Below are 25,797 nucleotides of genomic sequence, written 5' to 3'. Positions count from 1 at the left end.
AATAATCTGAAAAATAATATATATATATATATATATATATATATATATATATATATATCACTTGGCTGTACACCTGAAACTAACAACTATACTTCAATTAAAAAAAAAAATCTTACTAGTGTTTGGCACATGGTAAACACTTGATACATGGTAGTTTTAAAAAGTGATATACATTTTTAATAAAATTTTAATTCAACACAAAGCTAGTATACTTATTTTTACACATGGATTATTCTATATAGTTATTCACAATAAACTTACTGACCTACAAATGAGTCATAAACCAGAGAATAAATATATTTTTGATAAATCATAGATATTATCATTTTTGTTGCAAACAAAACCTTTTGCAACAACTTCAATTAAATATGAATATACTTACTAAGATAGTAAGATTTTACTGTATCCTTAAAAATTTGCAAATAAGGTATCATTTCCCACATTTAAGGGGACTTTCCAAGATGGCAGAGGAGTAGGAGGACTTAGAGTTCATCTCTCCCTACAAATGCATCAAGAATACATCTACAAATGGAACAATTCTCAAAGAGCACCTGCTGAACACTAGCAGAGAACCTCAGATGCCTAAAAGGACAAGAAAGATCCCCACATATCCTGGTAGGATGAAAGAAAGAAGGAAAAAGGAAGAGGAGAGGAAGCAGAATGGGAACTGCACCCCTGGTGTGGAGCTGAAAGTGAGGAAAGGTTCACACATCTGGGGAGGCCCCCTCACTGGTGGGGAGATCAGCAGGGACAGAAGCAGAGCCTCAGAGGCTCAAAGGTGAACCCAACAACAAGTCTGTGGCAGGCAGAACAGACTGAGACCTACACAGATGGTTCATGCCACAGCCCTGTGCGCCCCAGCCTGAGACTGGTGTCTGCTGGTGTGCACGGGGGCTGGGTGCTAGAAGGTGGGGTATGAAGAGCAGATCCGGGGAGGGGACTGCTATTGGCTGTGAGGAGACAGCCTGAGGGGATGGAAGTAAGGAACTCCACAACTGGGAACACTCATGGAGGAAGCCCTGATGGCTACAGAAGTGAAGCACCATTGTCAAATGATGCACCAAGGCCAAGGCCACAATTGCAGCCTCTCTCCACATGCACCAGCCCCTGCCTCCACAGGCACTAGGGAGGGTTCCCACCAGAGCCACCTCACACACCCCTACCATCGCCTACTCTGCCCCCCTCAAGCCTGGGCGACACACTCCCTGATCACTGCCTGATGGGCTCACATGTTCCAATCCTTACCCCAGCACCCTCCCGCCTGGGTAGCCTGGTTGCTCCGTTCACCACATCGACTTCTTCCTGCTTGACAGGCTCGTGTCCTCTGGCAACCTCTGGAGCAGACTCCTGTGGGAGGAACACACACAGAGGTGGGCTGAAACTGCAGCTGAGCCCCAGGGGCCATGTGACTAAGGAAGAAGAGCTGAAATCTCTCCTAGCAGCTGCGTGAACTGCAGAGTTACACCTCCTCTGACAGCTTCCTAAATTCAGCACCAGTGAAACATCCAAAAGAACAACAAGTGTTCCAGCAGCTGGGATGAGTCTGGCTTTAGCAGCTGTGGGCTTTGTGGGCACATACATGAGGGGTTTGTCCAGGCCAGAGTCTGAGCTACCTCTATAGCTCCCACAGTGGATTTATGTGCATGACTACTGCAGTCCTGGGACCTGACCTCAGTGGATCTGGACCAGTGGTCTGGTGAAAACAATGCCTGAGAGTCACCAGGGCCAACTGTCAGCATACCCACAGTTAAGGTGGGACCAAGAGCAGTGCCAACAACAGTGTACTTTGTGAGCTCACACAGTAGATGAAAGGAAACACCATAGAGCATATTCACAGGTGAACAGATCCAGAGGAGGAATACTCTGACTTCTCTCCCAGTGTGAGTGCTCCAATCCTGCCTACTTCACACTACAGATCAGAAACACAGCTAAGAGACAGAACTGGAGGCCTCTACTCCAACCACTAGGGAGCAGACCCCACCACTGACAGAGCAGTGACAACCACAGAGCAAAGGGGAGGACCCACTCAATATCCAGGGCAGGCTCTGGTAACCACAACACTGATCAAACCCACTATCAAGGGGATAATGGCACAAGCTTCTGGACCAACCTCACCCACCAGGGGGAAGACACCAGAAGCAAGAGGAAATATGATCCTGCAGCCTCTGGAAAGGAGACCACAAACACAGTAAGTTTGACAAAATGAGAAGGAAAAGAAATATGCTGCAGATGAAGGAGCAAGATAAAAACCTACAAGAATACTAAATGAAGAGGACATAAGTAATCTACCTGAAAAATAATTCAGAGTAATGATAATAAAGATGATCCAAGATCTCAGAAAAAGAATGGGGGCATGGATCAAGAAGATACAAGAAATGTTTAACAACGAACTAGAAGAACTAAAGAACAAACCAACAGAGATGAACAATACAATAACTGAAATGAAAAATACACTACAGGGAATCAATAGCAGAATAACTGAGAAAGAAGAATGGTTAACTGAGCTAGAAGACAGAATGGTGGAAATCTCTGCCGTGGAACAGAATAAAGAAAATAAATGAGGACAGCCTAATGTTGACCTCTGGGACAACATTAAATGAACCAATATTTGAATTATAGGGGTACTAGAAAAGAAAAAGAGAAAAAGCCTGAGAAAGTATTTGAAAAGATTATAGTTGAAAACTCCCCTAACATGGGAAAGGAAATAGTCACCCAAGTCCAGGAAGCAGAGTCCCATACAGGAGAAACCAAAGGAGGAACATGCCAAGACACACATTAAGCAAACTAACACAAGTTAAATACAAAGAAAAAATATTAAAAGCAAAAAAGGAGGAATTCCCTGGTGGCACAATGATAAGACTCCATGCTCCCAATGCAGGGAGCCAAGGGTTCAATCCCTGGTCAGGGAACTAGATCCCACATGCATGCCACAACTAAGAGTTTGCATGCCATAAATAAGGAGCCTGCCTGCTGCAGCTAAGACCCAGAGCAACCAAATAAATGAATATTTAAAAAAAAAAGCAACAAGGGAAAAGCAACAAATAGCATATAAGAGAATCTCCATAAGGTTATCAGCTGATTTTTTCAGCAGAAACTGCAGACCAGAAGGGAGTGGCATGATATATTGATATTTAAAGTGATGAAAGGGAAAAACATACAACCAAGAATACTCTACCCAGCAAAGCTCTCATTCAGATTCAGTAAAAAAATCAAAAGCTTTACAGACAATGAAAAGCTAAGAGAATTCAGCACCACAAAACCAGCTTTACAACAAATGCTAAAGAAACTTCTCTAGGTGGGAAACACAAGAGAAGAAAAAGGCCCACAAAAGCAAACCCAAAACAATTAAGAAAATGGAAAACAACATACATATCAATAATAACCTTGAATTGAAATGGATTAAATGCCCCAACCAAAAGACATAGACTGGCTGAATGGATACAAAAACAAGACCCATATATATGCTGTCTACAAGAGACCCACTTCAGACCTAGGGACACATACAGAGTGAAAGTGAAGGGATGGAAAAAGATATTCCATGCAAATGGAAATCAAAAGAAAGCTGGGGTAACAATACTCATATCGGACAAGACAGACATTAAAATAAAGGCTGTTAAAAGAGCCAAGGAAGGACACCACACAATGATCAAGGGATCAATCCAAGGAGAATATATAACAATGGTAAATATATATGCACACAACATATGAGACCCTCAATATATATAAGGTAAATGCTAACAGCCATAAAGGGGAAATTAACAGTAACACAAAAATAGTGGAAGATGTGAACACCCCACTTACACTAATGGACAGATCATCCAGACAGAAAATTAATAAGGAAACACAGGCCTTAAATGACACATTAGAACAGATAGACTTAATTGATATTTATAGGATACTCCATCCGAAAGCAGCAGAATACACTTTCTTCTCAAGTGCACACAGAACATTCTCCAGGACAGATCACATCTTGGGTCACAAATCAGGCCTCAGTAAACTGAAGAAAACTGAAATCATATCAAGCATCTTTTTTGAACATAGCACTATGAGATTAGAAATCAATTACAGGGAAAAGAAAAAAAAACCTGTAAAAACACAACCACATGGAGGCTAAACAACTATTACTACATAACCAATGTATCACTGAAGAAATCAAAGAGGAAATCAAAAAATAGCTAGAGACAAATGACAATGAAAACACGATGATCCAAAACCTATGGGATGCAGGAAAAGCAGTTCTAAGAGGAATGTTTAGTTGTTTTTCTGGGGTTTTTTCTTGTTCCTTCATCTGGTACATAGCCCTCTGCCTTTTCATCTTCTCTATCTTTCTGTAACTGTGGTTTTTGGTCCACAGGCTGCAGGATTGTAGTTTTTCTTGCTTCTGATGCCTGCCCTCTGGTGGTTGAGGCTATCTAAGAGGCTTGATGGGAGGCTCTGGTGGTGGGTAGCAAGAGGAATGTTTATAGCAATACAATCTTACCTCAAGAAAGAAGAAAAATCTCAAATAAACAACCTTAACCTTACACCTAAAGCAACTAGAGAAAGAAGGACAAGCAAAATCCAAAGTTGGTAGAAGGAAAGAAATCATAAAGATCAGAGCAGAAGTAAATGAAATACAGACAGGGCTCGAGGAGAAGATGGCAGAAGAGTAAGACGCAGAGATCACCTTCCTCCCCACAGATACATCAGAAATACATCTACACGTGGAACTGCTGCTATAGAACACCCACTGAACGCTGGCAGAAGACCTCAGACCTCCCAAAAGGCAAGAAACTCCCCACGTACCTTGGTAGGGTAAAAGAAAAAAGAAAACACAGAGACAAAGAATAGGGACAGAACCTGCACCAGTGGGAGGGAGCTGTGAAAGAGAAAATGTTTCCACACACTAGGAAGGCCCTTCACAGGCGGAGACGTGGGTGGCAGAGGGGGTATCATAAGGGCCACAGAGGAGAGCGTGGCAACAGGGGTGCGGAGGATAAAGCGGAGAGATTCCCGCACAGAGGATCGCTGCCAGCCAACACTCACCAGTCTGAGAGGATTGTCTGCTCACCAGCCGGGGAGGGGGGTGCTGGGAGCTGAGAATCGGGCTTCAGTCGGATCGCAGGGAGAGGACTGGGGTTGGCAGCGTGAACACAGCCTGAAGGGGGCTAGTGCGCCACGGCTAGCTGGGAGGGAGTCCAGGAAAAAGTCTGGACATGCCGAAGAAACAAGAGACATTTTCTTCCCTCTTTGTTTCCTGGTGCACGAGGAGAGGGGATTAAGAGTGCTGCTTAAAGGAGCTCCAGAGACAGGTGCGAGTCGCGGCTTTAAGCACGGACCTCAGAGACGGGCATGAGACGCTAAGGCTGCTGCTGCAGCCACCAAGAAGCCTGTGAGCAAGCACAGGTCACTATCCACACCTTCCCTCCTGGGAGCCTGTGCAGCCTGCCACTGCCAGGGTCCCGTGATCCAGGGACAACTTCCCCAGCAGCATGCATGGCGCGCATCAGGCTGGTGCAACATCATGCTGGCCTCTGCCGCCACAGGCTAGCCCCGCATCCGTACCCCTCCCTCCCCCCAGCCTGAGTAAGCCAGAGCCCCTGAATCAGCTGCTCATTTAACCCCGCTGTGTCTGAGCAAAGAACAGATGCCCTCAGGCGACCTACACGCAGAGGCAGGGCCAAATCCAAAGCTGAACACTGGGAGCTGTGCGAACAAAGAGGAGAAAGGGAAATCTCTCCCAGCAGCCTCAGAAGCAGCAGATTAAAGCTCCATAATCAACTTGACGTACCCTGCATTTGTGGAAAACCTGAATAGACAACAAATCATCCCAAATTGAGGAGGTGGACTTTGGGAGCAAGATATATTATTTTGTCCCCTTTTCCTCTTTTTGTGAGTGTGTATGTGTATGCTTCTGTGTGAGATTTTGTCTGTACAGCTTTGCTTTCACCATTTGTCCTAGGATTCTGTCCATCCATTCTTTTTTCTTTTTTTATTTTCCTTTTACTTTAAAATTTTTTTTCAAAGTAATAATTTTTTATTTTTTATTTTAATAACTTTATTTTATTTTATCTTACTTTATTTGATTTTATTTTATTTTATCCTCTTTCTTTCTCTCTTTCTATTTTTTCTCCCTTTTATTCTGAGTCGTGTGGATAAAAGGCTCTTGGTGCTCCAGCCAGGAGTCAGTGCTGTGCCTCTGAGGTGGGAGGGCCAACTTCAGGACACTGGTCCACAAGAGACCTCCCAGCTCCATGTAATATCAAACGGCGAAAATCTCCCAGAGATCTCCATCTCAACACCAAGACCAAGCTTCACTCAATGACCAGCAAGCTACAGTGCTAGACAAAATAAGCCAAACAACTAGAAAGACAGGAACACAGCTCCACCCATTAGCAGAGAGGCTGCCTAAAATCATAATAAGGCCACAGACACCCCAAAACATACCCCCAGACGTGGACCTGCCCACCTGAAAGACAAGATCCAGCCTTATCCACCAGAACACAGGCACTAGTCCCCTCCACCAGGAAGCCTACACAACACACTGAACCAACCGTAGCCACTGGGAACAGATACCAAAAACAACAGGAACTACGAACCTGCAGCCTGCAAAAAGGAGACCCCAAACACAGTAAGATAAGCAAAATGAGAAGACAGAAAAACACACAGGAGATGAAGGAGCAAGGTCAAAACACACCAGACCTAACAAATGAAGAGGAAATAGGCAGTCTACCTGAAAAAGAGTTCAGAATTATGATAGTAAAGATGATCCAAAATCTTGGAAATAGAATAGACAAAATGCAAGAAACATTTAACAAAGACCTAGAAGAACTAAAGAGGAAACAAGCAACGATGAACAACACAATAAATGAAATTAAAAATACTCTAGAAGTGATCAATAGCAGAATAACAGAGGCAGAAGAACGGATAAGTGACCTGGAAGATAAAATAGTGGAAATAACTACTGCAGAGCAGAATAAAGAAAAAAGAATGAAAAGAATTGAGGACAGTCTCAGAGACCTCTGGGACAACATTAAATGCACCAACATTTGAATTATAGGGGTCCCAGAAGAAGAAGAGGAAAAGAAAGGGACTGAGAAAATATTTGAAGAGATTATAGTTGAAAACTTCCCTAATATGGGAAAGGAAAGAGTTAATCAAGTCCAGGAAGCACAGAGAGTCCCATACAGGATAAATCCAAGGAGAAACAAGCCAAGACACAGATTAATCAAACTATCAAAAATGAAATACAAAGAAAACATATTAAAAGCATCAAGGGAAAAACAACAAATAGCACACAAGGGGATCCCCATAAGGTTAACAGCTGATATTTCAGCAGAAACTCTGCAAGCCAGAAGGGAGTGGCAGGACATATTTAAAGTGATGAAGGAGAAAAACCTTCAACCAAGATTACTCTACCCAGCAAGGATCTCCTTCAGATTTGATGGAGAAATTAAAACCTTTACAGACAAGCAAAAGCTGAGAGAGTTCAACAACACCACACCAGCTTTATAACAAATGCTAAAGGAACTTCTCTAGGCAAGGAACACAAGAGAAGGAAAACACCTACAATAACAAACACAAAACATTTAAGAAAATGGTAATAGGAACATACATATTGATAATTACCTTAAAAATAAATGTAGTAAGTGCTCCCACCAAAAGACACAGACTGGCTGAATGGATACAAAAACAAGACCCGTATATAAGCTGTCTACAAGAGACCCACTTCAGACCTAGGGACCCATACAGACTGAAAGTGAGGGAATGGAAAAATATATTCCATGCAAATGGAAATCAAAAGAAAGCTGGAGTAGCAATTCTCATATCAGACAAAATAGACTTAAAACAAAGACTATTACAAGAGACAAAGTAGTACACTACATAATGATCAAGGGATCAATCCAAGAAGAAGATATAACAATTGTAAATATTTATGCACCCAGCATAGGAGCACCACAAAACATAAGGCAAATGCTAACAGCCATAAAAGGGGAAATCAACAGTAACACAATCATAATAGGGGACTTTAACACCCCACTTTCACCAATGGACAGATCATCCAAAATGAAAATAAATGAGGAAACACAAGCTTTAAATGATACATTAAACAAGATGGACTTAATTGATATTTATAGGACATTCCTTCCAAAAACAACAAAATACACATTTTTCTCAAGTGCTCATGGAACATTCTCCAGGATAGATCATATCTTGGGTAACAAATCAAGCCTTGGTATATTTAAGAAAATTGAAATCGTGTAAGTATTGTTTCCGACCACAATGCTATGAGACTAGATATCAATTACAGGAAAAACTCTGTAAAAATTACAAACACATGGAGGCTAAACAATACACTAATAAATAACCAAGAGATCACTGAAGAAATCAAAGGGGAAACCAAAAAATACCTAGAAACAAATGGCAATGAAAACACGATTATCTAAAATCTATGGGATGCAGCAAAGGCAGTTCTAAGAGGGAAGTTTATAGCAATACAATCCTACATTAAGAAACAGGAAACATCTCAAATAAACAAACTAACCTTACACCTAAAGCAGTTAGAGAAAGAAGAACAAAAAAAAAAAAACCCAAAGTTAGCAGAAGGAAAGAAATCATAAAGATCAGATCAGAAATAAATGAAAAAGAAATGAAGGAAATAACAGCAAAGAGGAATAAAGCTAAAAGCTGGTTCTTTGAGAAGATAAACAAACTTGATAAACCATTAGCCAGACTCATCAAGAAATAAAGGGAGAAGGCTCTAATCAATAGGATTAGAAATGAAAAAGGAGAAGTAACAAATGACACTGCAGAAATACAAAGGATCATGAGAGATTACTACAAGCAACTATATGCCAATAAAATGGACAACCTGGAAGAAATGTATAAATTCTTAGAAATGTACAACCTGCCGAGACTGAAAAAGGAAGAAATAGAAAATATGAGCAGACCAATCACAAGCACTGAAATTGAAACTGTGATTAAAAATCTTCCAACAAACAAAAGCCCAGGACCAGATGGCTTCACAGGCAAATTCTATCAAACATTTAGAGAAGAGCTAACACCTATCCTTCTCAAACTCTTCCAAAATATAGCAGAGGGAGCAACACTCCCAAACTCATTCTACGAGGCCACCATCACCCTGATACCAAAACCAGAAAAAGATATCACAAAGAAAGAAAACTACAAGCCAATATCACTGATGAACATAGATGCAAAAATCCTCAACAAAATACTAGCAAACAGAATCCAACAGCACATTAAAAGGATCATACAACATGATCAAGTGGGGTTTATTCCAGGAATGCAAGGATTCTTCAGTATATGCAAATCAAGCAACATGATACACCATATTAACAAATTGAAGGAGAAAAACCATATGATCATCTCAATAGATGCAGAGAAAGCTTTTGACAAAATTCAGCACCCATTTATGATAAAAACTTTGCAGAAAGTAGGCATAGAGGGAACTTTCCTCTACATAATAAAGACCATATAAGACAAACCCACAGCCAACCTCGTTCTCAATGGTGAAAAACTGAAACCATTTCCACTAAGATCAGGAACAAGGTAAGGCTGCCCACTCTCACCACTATTATTCAACATAGTTTTGGAAGTATTAGCCACAGCAATCAGAGAAGAAAAAGAAATAAAAGGAATCCAAATCAGAAAAGAAGTAAAGCTGAGGCTTTCCTGGTGGCGCAGTGGTTGAGAATCTGCCTGCCAATGCAGGGGACATGGGTTCGAGCCCTGGTCTGAGAAGATCCCACATGCTGCGGAGCAACTGGGCCCGTGAGCCAAAACTACTGAGCCTGCGTGTCTGGAGCCTGTGCTCCGCAACAAGAGATGCCACGATAGTGAGAGGCCTGCGCACCGCGATGAAGAGTGGCCCCAACTCGCCGCAACTAGAGAAAGCCCTCACACAGAAACGAAGACCCAAGACAGCCAAAAATAAATTAAGTAATTTAAAAAAAAAAGTATGACGTTAGTATTGGGTTTAAAAAAAAAAGAAGTAAAGCTGTCACTGTTTGCAGATGACATGATACTATACATAGAGAATCCTAAAATGTTATCAGAAAACTACTAGAGCTAACCAATGAATTTGATAAACTAGCAGGATACAAAATTAATGCACAGAAATCTCTGACATTCCTATACACTAATAATGAAAAATCTGAAAGTGAAATTAAGAATACACTCCCATTTACCACTGCAACAAAAAGAATAAAATATCTAGGAATAAACCTACCTAAGGAGACAAAAGATCTGTATGCAGAAATTTATAGAACACTCATGGAAGAAATTAATGATGATACAAATAGATGGAGAGATATACCATGTTCTTGGATTGGAAGAATCAACATTGTGAAATGACTCTACTACCCAAAGCAATCTACAGATTCAATGCAATCCCTATCAAACTACCAATGGCATTTTTCACAGAACTAGAACAAAAAATTTCACAATTGGTATGGAAACACAGAAGTCCCCGAATAGCCAAAGCAATCTTGAGAACGAAAAGTGAGCTGGAGGAATCAGGCTCCCTGACTTCAGACTATACTACAAAGCTACAGTAATCAAGACAGTATCTTACTGGCACAAAAACAGAAACATAGATCAATGGAACAGGATAGAAAACCCAGAGATAAACCCACACACATATGGTCACCTTATCTTTGATAAAGGAGGCAAGCATATACAGTGGAGAAAAGACAGCCTCTTCAATAAGTGGTGCTGGGAAAACTGAACAGGTACATGTAAAAGTATGAAATTAGAACACTCCCTAACACCATACACAAAAATAAACTTAAAATGGATTAAAGACCTAAATGTAAGGGCAGACACTATCAAACTCTTAGAGGAAAACATAGGCAGAACACTCTATGACATACATCACAGCAAGATCCTTTTTGACCCAGCTCCTAGAGAAATGGAAATAAGAACACAAATAAACAAATGGGACCTAATGAAACTTAAAAGCTTTTGCACAGCAAAGGAAACCATAAACAAGACCAAAAGACAACCCTCAGAATGGGAGAAAATATTTGCAAATGAAGCAACTGACAAACGATTAATCTCCAAAATTTACAAGCAGCTCATGAAGCTCAATAACAAAACAACAAACAACCCAATCCAAAAATAGGCAGAAGACCTAAATAGACATTTCTCCAAAGAAGATATACAGATTGCCAACAGACACATGAAAGAATGCTCAACATCATTAATCATTAGAGAAATGCAAATCAAAACTACAATGAGATATCATCTCACACCGGTCAGAATGGCCATCATCAAAAAATCTAGAAACAATAAATGCTGGAGAGGGTGTGGAGGAAAGGGAACACTCTTGCACTGTTGGTGGGAATGTAAATTGATACAGCCACTATGGAGAACAGTATGCATGTTTCTTAAAAAACTAAAAATAGAATTACCATATGACCCAGCAATCCCACTACTGGGCATATACCCTGAGAAAACCATAATTCAAAAAAGTCATGTACCAAAATGTTCATTGCAGCTCTATTTACAATAGCCAGGACATGGAAGCAACCTAAGTGTCCATCAACAGATGAATGGATAAAGAAGATGTGGCACATATATACAATGGAATATTACTCAGCCATATAAAGAAACGAAATTGAGTTATTTGTAGTGAGGTGGATGGAGTTAGAGTCCATCATACAGAGTGAAGTAAGTCAGAAAGAGAAAAACAAATACTGTATGCTAACACATATATATGGAATCTAAGAAAAAAAAAAGTCATGAAGAACCTATGGGTAAGACGGGAATAAAGACACAGACCTACTAGAGAATGGACCTGAGGATATGGGGAGGGGGAAGGGTAAGATGTGACAAAATGAGAGAGTGGCATGGACATATATACACTACCAAATGTAAAATAGATAGCTAGTGGGAAGCAGCCACACAGCACAGGGAGATCAGCTCAGTGGTTTGTGACCACCTAGTGGGGTGGGATAGGGAGGGTGGGAGGGAGGGAGAGGCAAGAGGGAAGAGATATTGGAACATATGTATATGTATAACTGATTCACTTTGTTATAAAGCAGATACTAATACACCATTGTAAAGCAATTATACTCCAATAAAGATTTTTTTTTTAAAAAATGAAATAGAGACAAAGAAAACAATAGCAAAGATCAGTGAAACTAAAAGCTGGTTCTTTGAGAAGACAAAATTGATAAACCTTTAGCCAGACTCATCAAGAAAAAAGGGAGGGGCTTCCCTGGTGGTGCAGTGGTTGAGAGTCTGCCTGCCAATGCAGGGGACACGGGTTCGAGCCCTGGTCTGGGAGGATCCCACATGCCGGGGAGCAACTGGGCCCTTGGCTACAATTACTGAGCCTGCGCATCTGGAGCCTGTGCTCCGCAACAAGAGAGGCCGCGATAGTGAGAGGCCCGCGCACAGCGATGAAGAGTGGCCCCCGCCTGCCACAACTAGAGGAAACCCTCGCACAGAAATGAAGACCCAACACAGCCATAAGTAAATAAATAAATTAATTTTAAAAAATTAAAAAAATAAATAAAAAAAAGAAAAAAGGGACAGGACTGAAATCAATAAAATGAAAACAGAGAAGTTACAACAGACACCACAGAAATACAAAGGATTATAAGACACTACTACAAGCAACTATATGCTTACAAAATGGACAACCTAGAAGAAATGGACAAATTCTTAGAAAGGCACTACCTTCCAAGGCTGAGCCAGGAAGAACGAAAATATGAACAGACCAATCACAGGTACTGAAATTGAAACTGTGATTAAAAATCCTCCAACAAACAAAAGTCCAGGACCAGATTGCTTCACAGGCGTATTCTATCAAACATTTAGGGAAGAGTTAACACCTACCCTTCTGAAGCTCTTCCAAAAAATTGCAGAACACTCCCAAGCTTATTCTACAAGGCAACCATCACTCTGATACCAAGACTAGACAAAGATATCACAAAAAAAGAAAATTACAGGCGAATATCACTGAAAAATATAGATGCAAAACTCCTCAACAAAATACTAGCAAACCGAATCCAACAACACATTAAAAGGATCAGGGACTTCCCTGGTGGTCCAGCAGTTAAGACTCTGTGCTCCCAATGCAGGGGCCCCAGGGTTTGATCCCTGGTCAGGGAACTAGATCCTGCATGCTGCAAATAAAGATCCCGCATGCTGTGATGAAGATACTGTGTGCTGCGACTAAGACCTGGCACAGCCAAATAAATCAATCAATAAATATTTTTTTAAAAAAAGGATCATACAGCATTATGAAGTGGGATTTATCCCAGGGTTGTAAGGATTTTTCAATATCCACAAGTTAATCAGCACAATACACCACATTAACAAACTGAAGAATAAAAAAATATATGATCCTCTCAATAGATGCAATAAAAGCTTTTGACAAAATTCAACACACATTTATGATAAAAAAACTCTCCAGAAAGTGGGCATAGAGGGAACCTACCTCAATATAATAAAGGCTATATATGACAACCCCATGGCAAACATCATTCTCAATGATGTAAAACTGAAATAATTTCCTTTAAGATCAGGAACAAGACAAGGGTGTCCACTCTCACCAATTTTATTCAACATAGATTTGGAAGTCCTAGCCATGGCAATCAAAGAAGAAAAAGGAATAAAGGAATCCAAATTGGAAAAGAAGTAAAACTGTCACTGTTTGCAGATGATGTGATACTACACATAGAAAACTCTAAAGATGCTACCAAAAAACTTCTAGAGCTCATCAATGAATTTGGTAAAGTTGCAGGATACAAAAGTAAGTAATACACAGAAATCACTTGTATTCCTATGTATTAACAATGAAAGATGAGAAAGAGAAATCAAAGAAACATCCCATTCACCATTGCATCAAAAATAATAAAATACCTAGGAATAAACCTACCTAAGGAGGCAAAAGACCAGTACTCAGAAAACTATAAGATACTGATGAAAGAAATCAAAGATGGCACAAACAGATGGAGAGATATACCATGTTCTTGGATTGGAAGAATCAATATTGTGAAAATGACTATACTACCTAAAGCAATCTACAGAGTCACTGCAATCCCTATCAAACTACCAATGGCATTTTTCACAGAATTAGAAAAAAAAAACTTACAATTTGTATGGAAACACAAAAGATGACGGAGAGCCAAAGCAATCTTGGGAAAGAAAATGGAGTTGGAGGAAATAGGCTCCCTGAGTTTAGACTATACTACAAAGCTACAGTCATCAAAACAATATGGTACTGGCAAAGAAACAGAAATACAGATCAATGGAACAGGATAGAATTCCAGAGATAAACCCACACACCTATGGTCACCTAATCTATGACAAAGGAGGCAAGAATATACAATGGAGATAAGACAGTCTCTTTAATAAGTGGTGCTGGGAAAATTGTACAGCTACATGTAAGAGAATAAAATTAGTACATTCCCTAACACCATACACAAAAATAAACTCAAAATGGATTAATGACTAAAATGTAGGGACTTCTCTGGCAGTCCATTGGTTAAGATTCTGTGCTTCCACTGCAGGGGCCATGGTTCAATCCCTAGTCAGGGAACTAAGAACCCATATGCCAGGTGGCGTGGCCAAAAAAAAGGGGGGGGGGACACACAGTTTCTGGGGCAGGAGACCACTGTGTCCCCCTTTGCTTGGCAAAGTAAGAAAGCTATTCTATTCTACTCAAAAAAAGACCTAAATGTAAAGTAAAGCTGGATACTATAAAACTCTTAGAGGAAAACATAGGCAGAACACACTCTGACATAAATCACAGCAAGATCTTTTTCAATCCACCTCCTAGAATAACGAAAATAAAAACAAAAATAAATTAATGGGACCCATTTAAACCTAAAAGCTTTTGCACAGAAAAGGACACCATATACAAAATTAAAAGACAGCAATCAGAATGGGAGAAAATATTTGCACACGAAGCGACCAACAGAGGATTAACCTCTAAAATATACAAATAGCTCATGCAGCTCAATATCAAAAAACCAGACAACTCAATAAAAACATAGGCAGAAGATCTAAATAGAGATTTCTCCAAAGAAGACATATAGATGGCCAAAAAGCACATAAAAAATGCTCAACATCACAGTTATTGGAGAAATGCAAATTAAAACTACAATGAGGTATCGCCTCACATCAGTCAGAATGGCCATCATCAAAAAGTCTACAAACAGTAAATGCTGGAGAGGGTGTGGAGAAAAGGGAGCCCTCCTACATTGTTAGTGGGAATGTAAATTGGTACAGTGATTATGGAGAACAATATGGAGGTTCCTTAAAAAACTGAAAATAGAGCTACCATATGATCCAGCAATCCCACTCCTGGGCATATATCCAAAGAAAACCATAATTCGAAAACATACATGCACCCCAGTGTTCATTGCAGCACTATTCCCAATACCCAGGAAATGGAAGCAACCTAAATGTCCATCAATACAGAAATGGATAAAGAAGTGTTGGCACATATATACAATGGAATATTACTCAGCCGTAAAAAAAGAATGAAATAATGCCATTTGCAGCAACATGGATGGACCTAGAGATTGTCATACTGAGTGAAGTAAGTCAGACAGAGATAGACAAATATCATATGATATAGCTTATATGTGGAATCTAAAAAAAAGTTACAAATGAACTTATCTGCAAAACAGAAATAGAGTTAAATATGTAGAAAACAAACTTATGGTTACCAGGGGGTTAGGGGTTTAGGGATGAATTGGGAGATTGGGATTGACATATACATACTACTATATATAAAATAGACAACTAATAAGGACCTACTGTATAGCACAGGGAACTCTACTCAATACTCTGTAATGGCTTATATTGGAAAAGAATCTAAAAAAGAGTTGAGACATGTATATGTGTAACTGACTCACTTTGCTGTACACCTGAAACTAACACAACGTTGTAAATCAGTTAAAACATTTTTTTTTAAAAAAGTTACCTTTTTCCACTTGTGTTTAAAAAAAACATGTATCTGAAGGAAAATGTTTATGAAGATAGCATCTCAGTGTGTCAGATAACGGAGATTCAAAAGAGATAGTATGAAATTTCAGATCTCAGATTCTGATAGTTTGGCTTTTCAATGTCACGAATTAAATGCTTACTATATAGGAAAGAGAATAAAGGGGAAATTGCAGTGATAGAATATATTCTTGTTTACTCTAATCAAATAACTGGTAGGCTCAATTAAATAGAGGGTGCCTACTTTACTATTTACATAAAAATAAAGATAACCAGTAAACAATATCATACCAGAGCTATACGTTTCAGAATAATTCAATTTCCAAGTAATGCCATTTGGTTCCATAGAGGGAAAACTTCCAAATTTCTGTACTCTGTAATGATGTCGGGTGTTCACATATTCATTCTAAAGCACTAGAATAACCTCAGTCATGTTTATTAAGGTGTTTTAGTATTCTGTGTTTTATTGTATTTAATTCTTGAAAATTTACATCAAATTCCACTCCAAAATTCTTGGCAACCAAAACAAGGAAAAAGGACAAACAGAATGCTAATTTAATACTTTATTTTAATTTTACTTAACTTTATTGTTTTCTCTGAACATAGTTCTTTAAAAGCATTCCATTTAATTATATTATATAACCCCTATAATAACTGCAGTATAGGTACTCTTTTGCCATTGCTACTTTATTGATAAGAATGCTAAGATGCTAAGATGTTTAGAGTTTCAGCAGCATGCCCAATGTCATATACGTAGTGTGTGGCAAAAATATCCACTATGTTTTATGTTCACAAAGAATAAAAAATGAAGAAAAAGAATTTAAGAACCAGGTTTCTAATAATGTCATAAATTATTAGTTGTTCAGGCTCACACATTTTGTTGTCATAAACAACCTTGTGTGAGTTTCCTTCCCAAAAAAACCTTCTAGTAAGTCAGAAAGAGAAAAACAAATACCGTATGCTAACACATATATATATATAGGATCTAAAATAAAAATGGTTCTGAAGAACTTAGGGGCAGGACAGGAATAAAAAGACGCAGATGTAGAGAATGGACTTGAGGACATGGGGAGGGGGAAGGGTAAACTGGGAGGAAGTGAGAGAGTGGCATTGGCATATATACACTACCAAATGTAAAAGAGATAGTTAATGGGAAGCAGCCGCATAGCACAAGGAGATCAGCTCAGTGTTTTGTGACCACCTAGAGGGGTGGGATAGGGAGGGTGGAAGGGAGACGCAAGAGGGATGGGATATAGGGATATATGTATACGTATAGCTGATTCACTTTCTTATATAGCAGAAACTAACACAACATTGTAAAGTAATTATACTCCAATAAAAGTGTTAAAAAGAAAAAAAAAGTACCAAAATAAATTAATTAATTAAAAAAACATTTTTTGTATATTGATTTAATAGTGAATTATTGAGTGGAGACAATGTATTTCATGCTTTCACTGCTCATAGACTAATGCATTTTTAAATTTAAAATATAACTCTTGAGGAAACTCAGATAATCTTTTTACATATTGCCAAGAAAGCACAAGACACACGTAAATAATAGAAGCTCTAAACATGGGACAAATAAAAATTAGGCATAATATTGAAGGTCTGTTACTCAATGTGGAGTTGATGATAATTCTCTAGAGTCTTACATTACAAAATAAGCCCAACTCATTTACATCTGAAGTACATAAAATCACTTAAAGTCAGTTTGTCCTTATACAGGTTTTCTAGCTGTGTGCAAAAGGGGAGGAGGGAAGGTGTTTAATTTTTTTTATTGTGTGCTTGCCAAATAAAATGAGATCAATGTGTCACAAGTGAAAAAAAAAACCTTCTATTTAATTTTGAAGTTTATCTTTTTACTGTTCTAATCAGAAGTTTGTCCCAGTATATGAAGTGGCTGTTCTTAACTTTTAAATTTTTAAATAATTATAGATTCACAAGAAGTTACAAAATTAATACAGAAACATCCAATTCACCCTTCAACCAGTTTCCCCCAGGGTAACTACAGTACAATCAAAACCATGACATTGACATTGGTGCAATTCACAAATCTTAATTAGATTCCACCAATTTTATATGTACTTATTTGTGTATGTGTGTGTGTGTGTACAATTTTATCATGTGTAGATGTATATAGCCATCACCAGAATCAAGATACAGAACTATTCTATCACTACAAAGACATTTCATGCTATCCATTTATAGTCATACTAACCCCACTTTCTTCCTCCCCTCATCCCTAATCTCTGACAACCACTAATCTGTTCTTCATTTCTATAATTCTTCTAGTAGTTTTCTACTGCATACTCTTTTCCTCTCTTTCTGGGATCCCAATGCTACTAATAGTATATCTTTTTTGTTTGTCCCACAGGTCTCTAAGGATCTTGTCATTTATTTTTTTGTCATTTTCTCTCTGTTGTTCAGACTGGGTAAATTCTAGTGTTCTACCTTCAAGTTGACTGATTACTTCCTCTGTCATATTCATTCTGTTATTGAAACCATCCAGTTTTTTTAGTTCAGTTATTGTATTTTCAGTTCTAAAATTTTCATTTGGTTCTTCTTTTTATTTTCTATTTCTTTGGTGAGACTTTCAATTTTTTATGTGTTTCAAGTGTGTTTGTAATTGCTCACTGAAGTATTTTTCAATAGCTTTAAAATCCTTGTCAGATAATTCCATGTGTGATCTTGGTGTCAGTGTCTGTTGATTGTCTTTTCTTACTCATGTATAGTTGTCCTAATTCTTCATTTTGAGATTATGTTGTGAGACACTGGATTCTATTTATCTTATGGTTACCAGGGCATTGGGGTGTAGGGATAAATTGGAAGATTGGGATTGACATATACGCACTACTATAAATAAAATAGTTAACTAATAAGAACCTGCTGTATAGCACAGAGCACTCTACTCAATATACACTACCAAACGTAAAATAGATAGCTAGTGGGAAGCAACCACATAGCACAGGGAGATCAGCTCTGTGCTTTGTGACCACCTAGAGGGGTGAGATAGGGAGGGTGGGAGGGAGGGAGATGCAAGAGGGAAGAGATATGGGAACATATGTATATGTATAACTGATTTACTTTGTTATAAAGCAGAAACTAACACACCATTGTAAAGCAATTATACTCCAATAAAGATGTTTTAAAAAATACTTTGTAATGACCTATATAGGAAAAGAATCTAAAAAAAAAAGTAGATATATGTATATGTATAACTGATTCACTTTGTTATACACCTGAAACTAACACAACATTGTAAATCAACTATATTCCAATAAAAATTGTAAAAAAAGAAATTAATTACACTATATTTAAAATTCTCTAACAATCAATGAACACAAAATTAAAACATTCAACTTTGGTTACATTTAACATTTGCTGAATGAGTAATTCTTTAAAAATGTCAGCTAAATACAAAATCGTATCTGATAAAACCCACACATAAAATCTTCAGAGACAACTCATCTTTCAAGTTGGTACTTTCAATATGTTGAGATACCAAGGAATTTACATCATTGGCATTCAGAGTTAAAGTGAGAAGCAGAGTGATGGTAAGGGATTAGAGTTACAGAAATAATTAGTTCCTTAAAGAGAGTAGAGAACTAAAGAATGATAAAATAGTTAAGAATAAAGACATTAAATGCAACAGTATTTTTTTTTTTTAATTAAAAGACATTTATGACCCTTTTTTAAATACAAGTCAAAAATTATCTGGTCTAAGATCTTTCCTATGTATGAAGTTTTAATACTTTTGTGAAATAATAAATATTATAATAAGAAATACATAACATATAAGTAAAAATTTGCCTTTAAAATATTCATTATGTATCTGTTGAATATGTGTAAAGAAAATTTAACTCAAAGTGTCCTATGTTTTTTTTTTGTTTTTCTTTTTGTTTTTAAAGGATAGCTTTATTGCTTTGTCAGGCAAAGGGAGACACACCGAGCTTCTGCCTCGAAAAATTATGTGTCTCCTGTCCTATGTTTCTAAAAGCTTCATTTTATTTATTTATTTATTTGGGCATGCTAAGCAGCTTATGAGATCCTAGTTCCCCTACCAGGGATTGAACCCATGCCCCCTGAGTGGAAAGGTGGAGTCCTAACCACTGGACCACCAGGGAATTCCCAAAAGCTTCATTTTATAAGTGATGTACACACTATCTAGCAGATCAACAGAATACTAAACTTCTAACACCAATTAATGCCTGGCTTCCATAACACAGATATGAGATCAGTACACAGCGTAACAGATGGTACTATTCCATACCGACGGTGCTTTGTGCTATATTAAATACATTTGTAAAACTTAGAAAAATATGTTTATACTTTATAGTGCTGGTATCCTGTAAATTGTGACACTGATAAAATATAATAGAGAATTTGGAGACACAGGGGAGCGTGCTCTTGACTAAGATTATTTCTTAATAGCTTCTAGCCTAAAAGGAGTGATTTTTGGTTATGGAGCACCATCTAGAGGAAATGTGAGGAGAAAAAAAAGTCTTTAGGCAAGAATGGAGTTAAATAACAATCATATCTAAAACAATCAAATAAAAAACCCTAAGGAACGAACAACTTTAGGATTGTATATAATTTTGAATTTCTACAATCATCCCAATTCCAATTATTTTTTACTTAAACAGTGAAGCCTTAATAGTATTATATATGATATTTATGATTTCTATTTCTTTCAGAGGAGTTTTCTACAACACAGATCTTTTTAGAATGTCAGAGCTATAAAGGACCTTAGAAATCATATGGGCTACTACCCTTCCTTTTACAAGTGAGGAAGCTGAGGTCCAGAGTAGAGGAATAACTTACTCAGGGTCTTAATTACATTAAGAACCAAAACTAAAATCTCTGGAATCTCCTGATTTCCAGAATAGTACTTTCTCATTCTAGCACACTATCCTTTAAACTCTATCATAAGTAAACATACATTATTTTCAACTAGAAAAAAGATCAACAAAACCACTGAAACCTCTGTAATACTACTGAAGTGTTTACCACAGAGTAACTAGATCTTTATCCTTCTAACACCCTTGATTTATTTGCATGTAGTGGAGATCAATCTCTTTTCCCTTCTCGTTTAGAAAGCTGTTATGAGAAACTGATGAGTTTCTGGTAGTTTGTATCATTAAACAACATGAAAACTGAGATGGTGGGGTGTAAATTGAGAAAGTTAATAACAGTTTCCCCCAAAGTAAGAATGGAAACTTTTTGATCCACCACCTTCTGCTGGTATTAAATTTTACTCTATAACTCATTCCTACTGGTGAATTACTCAGATGAAAGAAAGGTCAGTAAGTGTGAAAGTAAACTGGTTTTGTTGTCAGAGTTCTGGATTTGAAACTCATTTACACCATGAACTGTATAAATTTAGACAAGTTATTTGAGTTTCCTAGAGAACAAAGCAGAAGGCCTAACCCTCCCAGACTTCAGACAATACTACAAAGCTACGGTAATCAAAACACTGTAGTATTGGCACAAAACAGACATACAGATCAGTGGAACAGAATAGAGAGCCCAGAAATAAACCCACACACCTATAGTCAATTAATCTTTGACAAAGGAGGCAAGAATATAAAATGGGAAAAAGTCTCTTCAATGAGTGGTGCTGGGAAAGTTGGACAGCTGCATGTAAACAAATGAAGTTAGAACACACCCTCACACCATGCACAAAAGTAAACTCAAAATGGCTGAAAGACTTAGACATAAGACATGACACTATAAAACTCCTAGAAGAGAACGTAGGCAAAACATTCTCTGACATAAATTGTACCAATGTTTTCTTATATCAGTCTCCCAAGGCAATAGAAATAAAATAAATCAATAAACAAGTGGAACCTAATCAAGCTTACAAGCTTTTGCACAGCAAAGGAAACCATAAACAAAATAAAAAGACAACCTACAGAATGGGAGAAAATATTTGCAAATAATGCAACTGGCAAGGGCTTAATTTCCAAAATATACAAACAGCTAATACAACTCAACAACCAAAAAACAAACAACCCAATTGAAAAGTGACAGAAGACCTAAATAGATATTTCTCCAAAGAAGACATACAGATGGCCAAAAGGCACATGAAAAGATGCTCAACATTGCTAATTATTAGAGAAATGCAAGTCAAAACTAAAGTGAGGAATCAGCACACACTGATCAGAATGGCCATCATTAAAGTTTACAAATAACAAATTCTGGAGAGGGCATGGAGGAAAGGGAACTCTCCTACACTGTTGGTGGGAATGTAAGTTGGTTCAGCCATTATGGAAAACAGTATGGAGGTTCCTCAGAAAACTAAAAATAAAATTACCATATGAACCAGCAATCCCACTCCTGTGCATATGTCAGGACAAAACTATAATTCAAAAAGACACATGCACCCCTATGTTTATAGCAGCACTATTCACACTATCCAAGACATGGAAACAACCTAGATATCCACTGATAGATGAATGGATAAAGAAGGTGTGGTACGTATGTACAATGGAATACTACTCAGCCATAAAAAGAACAAAATAATATCATTTGCAGCAACATGGATGCAACTAGAGATTATCATACTAAGTGAAGTAAGTCAGAAAGAGAAAGACAGATATCATATGTTATCAATTATATGTGGAATCTAAAATATAACACAAATGAACCTATCTACAAAACAGAAACAGACTCACAGACATAGAAAACAGACTTGTGATTGGCAAGGGGGAGGGGGGTGGGGGGAGGAATGCATTGGGAGTTTGGGTTTAGTAGATGCAAACTATTACATATAGAATGGATGAACAACAAGGTCCTACTGTATAGCACAGGGAAATATATTCAATACCCTAGGATAAACTATAATGGAAAAGAATATTAAAAAGAATATATATATATGTGTGTATAACTGAGCCACTTTTCTGTACAGCAAAAATTAACACAACATTGTAAATTAACTATACTTCAATTAAAAAAAATTTTTAATTACTTTATTTTCCTGAACCTGTTTTCTCATCTGTAGATATAATACCAACTTCTCAGAGTTGTTATAGAAATTAAAGTGAGATAATACATGTAGACCACTTATCACAATGTATAGCTAATAAACGTTAGTTTTTCCCTGAAAGATAAGGAATACCAAAGAATGAGTAAATTCCACATTCATTTCTAAAAATATGAACATTTATTGAGTATAATATACCCTGTATAAAAAGCAACTGTGATTTGTGTGTGGGGAATCCTCAGACTTCTGCTAAAATGCAAATACAGAGATCTTATTTTGAATATTGGACTGAAGGTCACCATGCAACTGTTTACCACGAATCTCAGAATAAGGTTGCAGTGTCTCTGAACCAGGGTGATTTTGCTTCCCAGGGGACATTTGGCAATATCTGGAGACATTGTTGGTTGTCACAACTAGGGTAGGAGGGGTGCTACACACATCTAGTGGGAAGAGGCCAGAGATGCTGTTAAACATTCTACAATGCACAGGCAGCCCCCACCCAACATACAAACACACAACAAAGAATTATCTGGCCCAAAATGTCAATAATGATGAGGTTGGATTAACGTAATGAAGTTAGAATTTATCATAAATTAATAGGTGAATACATGTTTAATTGATAAATGTTTAAGATATTTGCTGTGATATGCACTTGAAAAAATGAGTGATCATCTGTAAAGTATTTAAAAATTAGAATATGTTATACCCTAGATAAATGCCCCATTTTCTAGAAAATGTGTCCGTACTACCTAGGGATATTGTTAAGAATGTTACTAAGCTCAAGCGTTTCACCTGTTCATTTTGATTTTTTTTTCATTTCTATTATTCTGAGCTCAGACACATTTACCACAAACTTTAGATCATAGCCCTTGACTTCAAGGAGCTTACAGTATAGCTGAAAAGGTAGGACATGCATTCAGAAAACCCTAGTATATTATAATCTCCATGAGGGCAAGAGTCCTGTCTATGTTTTTTTTTTAACTTTTTATTTTATATTGGAGTATAGCTGATTAACAATGTTGTGATAGTTTCAGGTGCATTCAGCAAAGCGACTCAGCCATACGTATACATATATCCATTCTCTCCCAAACTCCCATCCCGTCAGCCATTAAAAATAATGAAATAATGCCATTTGCAGCAACATGGATGGACCTAGAGACTGTCATACTGAGTGAAGTAAGTTAGACATAGATAGAGAAATATAGTATGATATCTCTTACATGTGGAATCTAAAAAGAAATTATACAAATGAACTTATTTACAAAACAGAAACAGACTCACAGACTTAGAGAATGAACTTATGATTACCAGGGAGGAAAGGTGAGAGGAAGGGATAGTTAGGGAGTTAGGGAGTCCTGTCTATCTTGTTCACTCTTGGGTCTCTTGTGTTCAGCACAGCACCCAGAAATATGTGAATAAAACAATCAGCGAGCAAGGTACAACAGTATATGGTTACATGAAATAAATAATTAATGATATAGGAGGGAAAAATACTACATAAGTATGATTTTGTACTGAAAATAGGTCAGGAAAATTTCCTTTAAAGAGGGAGACAATAAATAAATAATAAAATTGAATGACTAGAGAGGATGAAAGTGGAAGTTTCAGAGTGGAGGCAATATAGTCAAAGGCAAAGGAATAGCAATGATCTTGATAGTAGAAAAATTGGCATAAAAGGGTATGATTTCTGTAGAGAAACAGAAAAATAAGAGGTTAGAAGTTGAAAGGATGAACTTTTAAGGAAAACAAAAGATGTCGAAATGTGTTTTTTATTACCCATACATAGTGAGTTTGATGTTTGCAGAACATCACAAGAAAAATGTCTAAGAAGTAGACAGTTTGAATTTCTGACCTCTGCTTCATTTTAGCCACTCTCCCCTTAAACTTTATGGTCTGGCTAATTGATCTACAATTCTATGATCTGAACTAACTGAAGTCTCCCAAAAACTCTATGCTCTCTATGACACTTAGGCTTTTGCACATACTGTTCTCTCTTCCTGAAATTGTCTTTCTAACCTCTTCCTCCCTTTCAAGTCCCCTCACTTGGTTAACTCCTGCTCATCCTTCAGGTCTCTGATTACATCTTTCCTCTGGGAAGTCCTCCCTGACCTCCTCCAAGATTAGGTTGGGTGTCCTTTTATGCTCCCATAGTACTCTTTACTTCAATTGCAGCACTTATCACACTGTATAATAATATTCTGTTTATTGTTATTGCTCACCACCAGTCAATAAACCTGCTGTGTGCAGGAAATGTGCCTTGTTCACTTTTGTATGTCCAGTATCTACCAATGTCTGTTACATAGTTGGAACTCAGTAAATATCTGTTGAATAAAAGAACAAATGATATAGAATTAAAGTTAGGAGAAATGAGAGGACTACAAACATAGATTGGAATTAATTATATCAGAGATGTTAGCTGAAACCATGAGAATATGAGTTATCTAAAGAAGAGAAATAAACAGAAAGTAGCCAAAGGCTAGTCAGACTTTGGTAGTGACAGTTAAGAAGTATGAGCAGAAATTGAGTAAATAAAGAAAATACAGAAGGAAAAAATGAAATTTTGGAAGACAATTCAAATAATATAATATCATGGAAGCCTAGGTAAGAGTTTCAAGAAGTTTCTGCCACAAGCAGCAAAAAGCAGGATGGAGAAAGGTGGTTGGATTTCACCATTTTTCAGTAGCAGTTGGAATAGAAGCCTGATTGCAAACAATTAAGGACTGAATTAAGCTACAAAGACATAGAATCATCTGTATCAGTCCGGGCCCACACAGTAATTTGAATAGGGAAAGTTTAAGGTAAAGAATTATTAACTACAACAGTGAATGGGAATAAGAGGGGATTGGCTAGTA

This window comes from Eschrichtius robustus, chromosome X (genome assembly GCF_028021215.1).
Source record: "Eschrichtius robustus isolate mEscRob2 chromosome X, mEscRob2.pri, whole genome shotgun sequence".
Taxonomy (NCBI): Eukaryota; Metazoa; Chordata; class Mammalia; order Artiodactyla; family Eschrichtiidae; genus Eschrichtius; species Eschrichtius robustus.
This window is presented reverse-complemented; position numbering follows the sequence as displayed.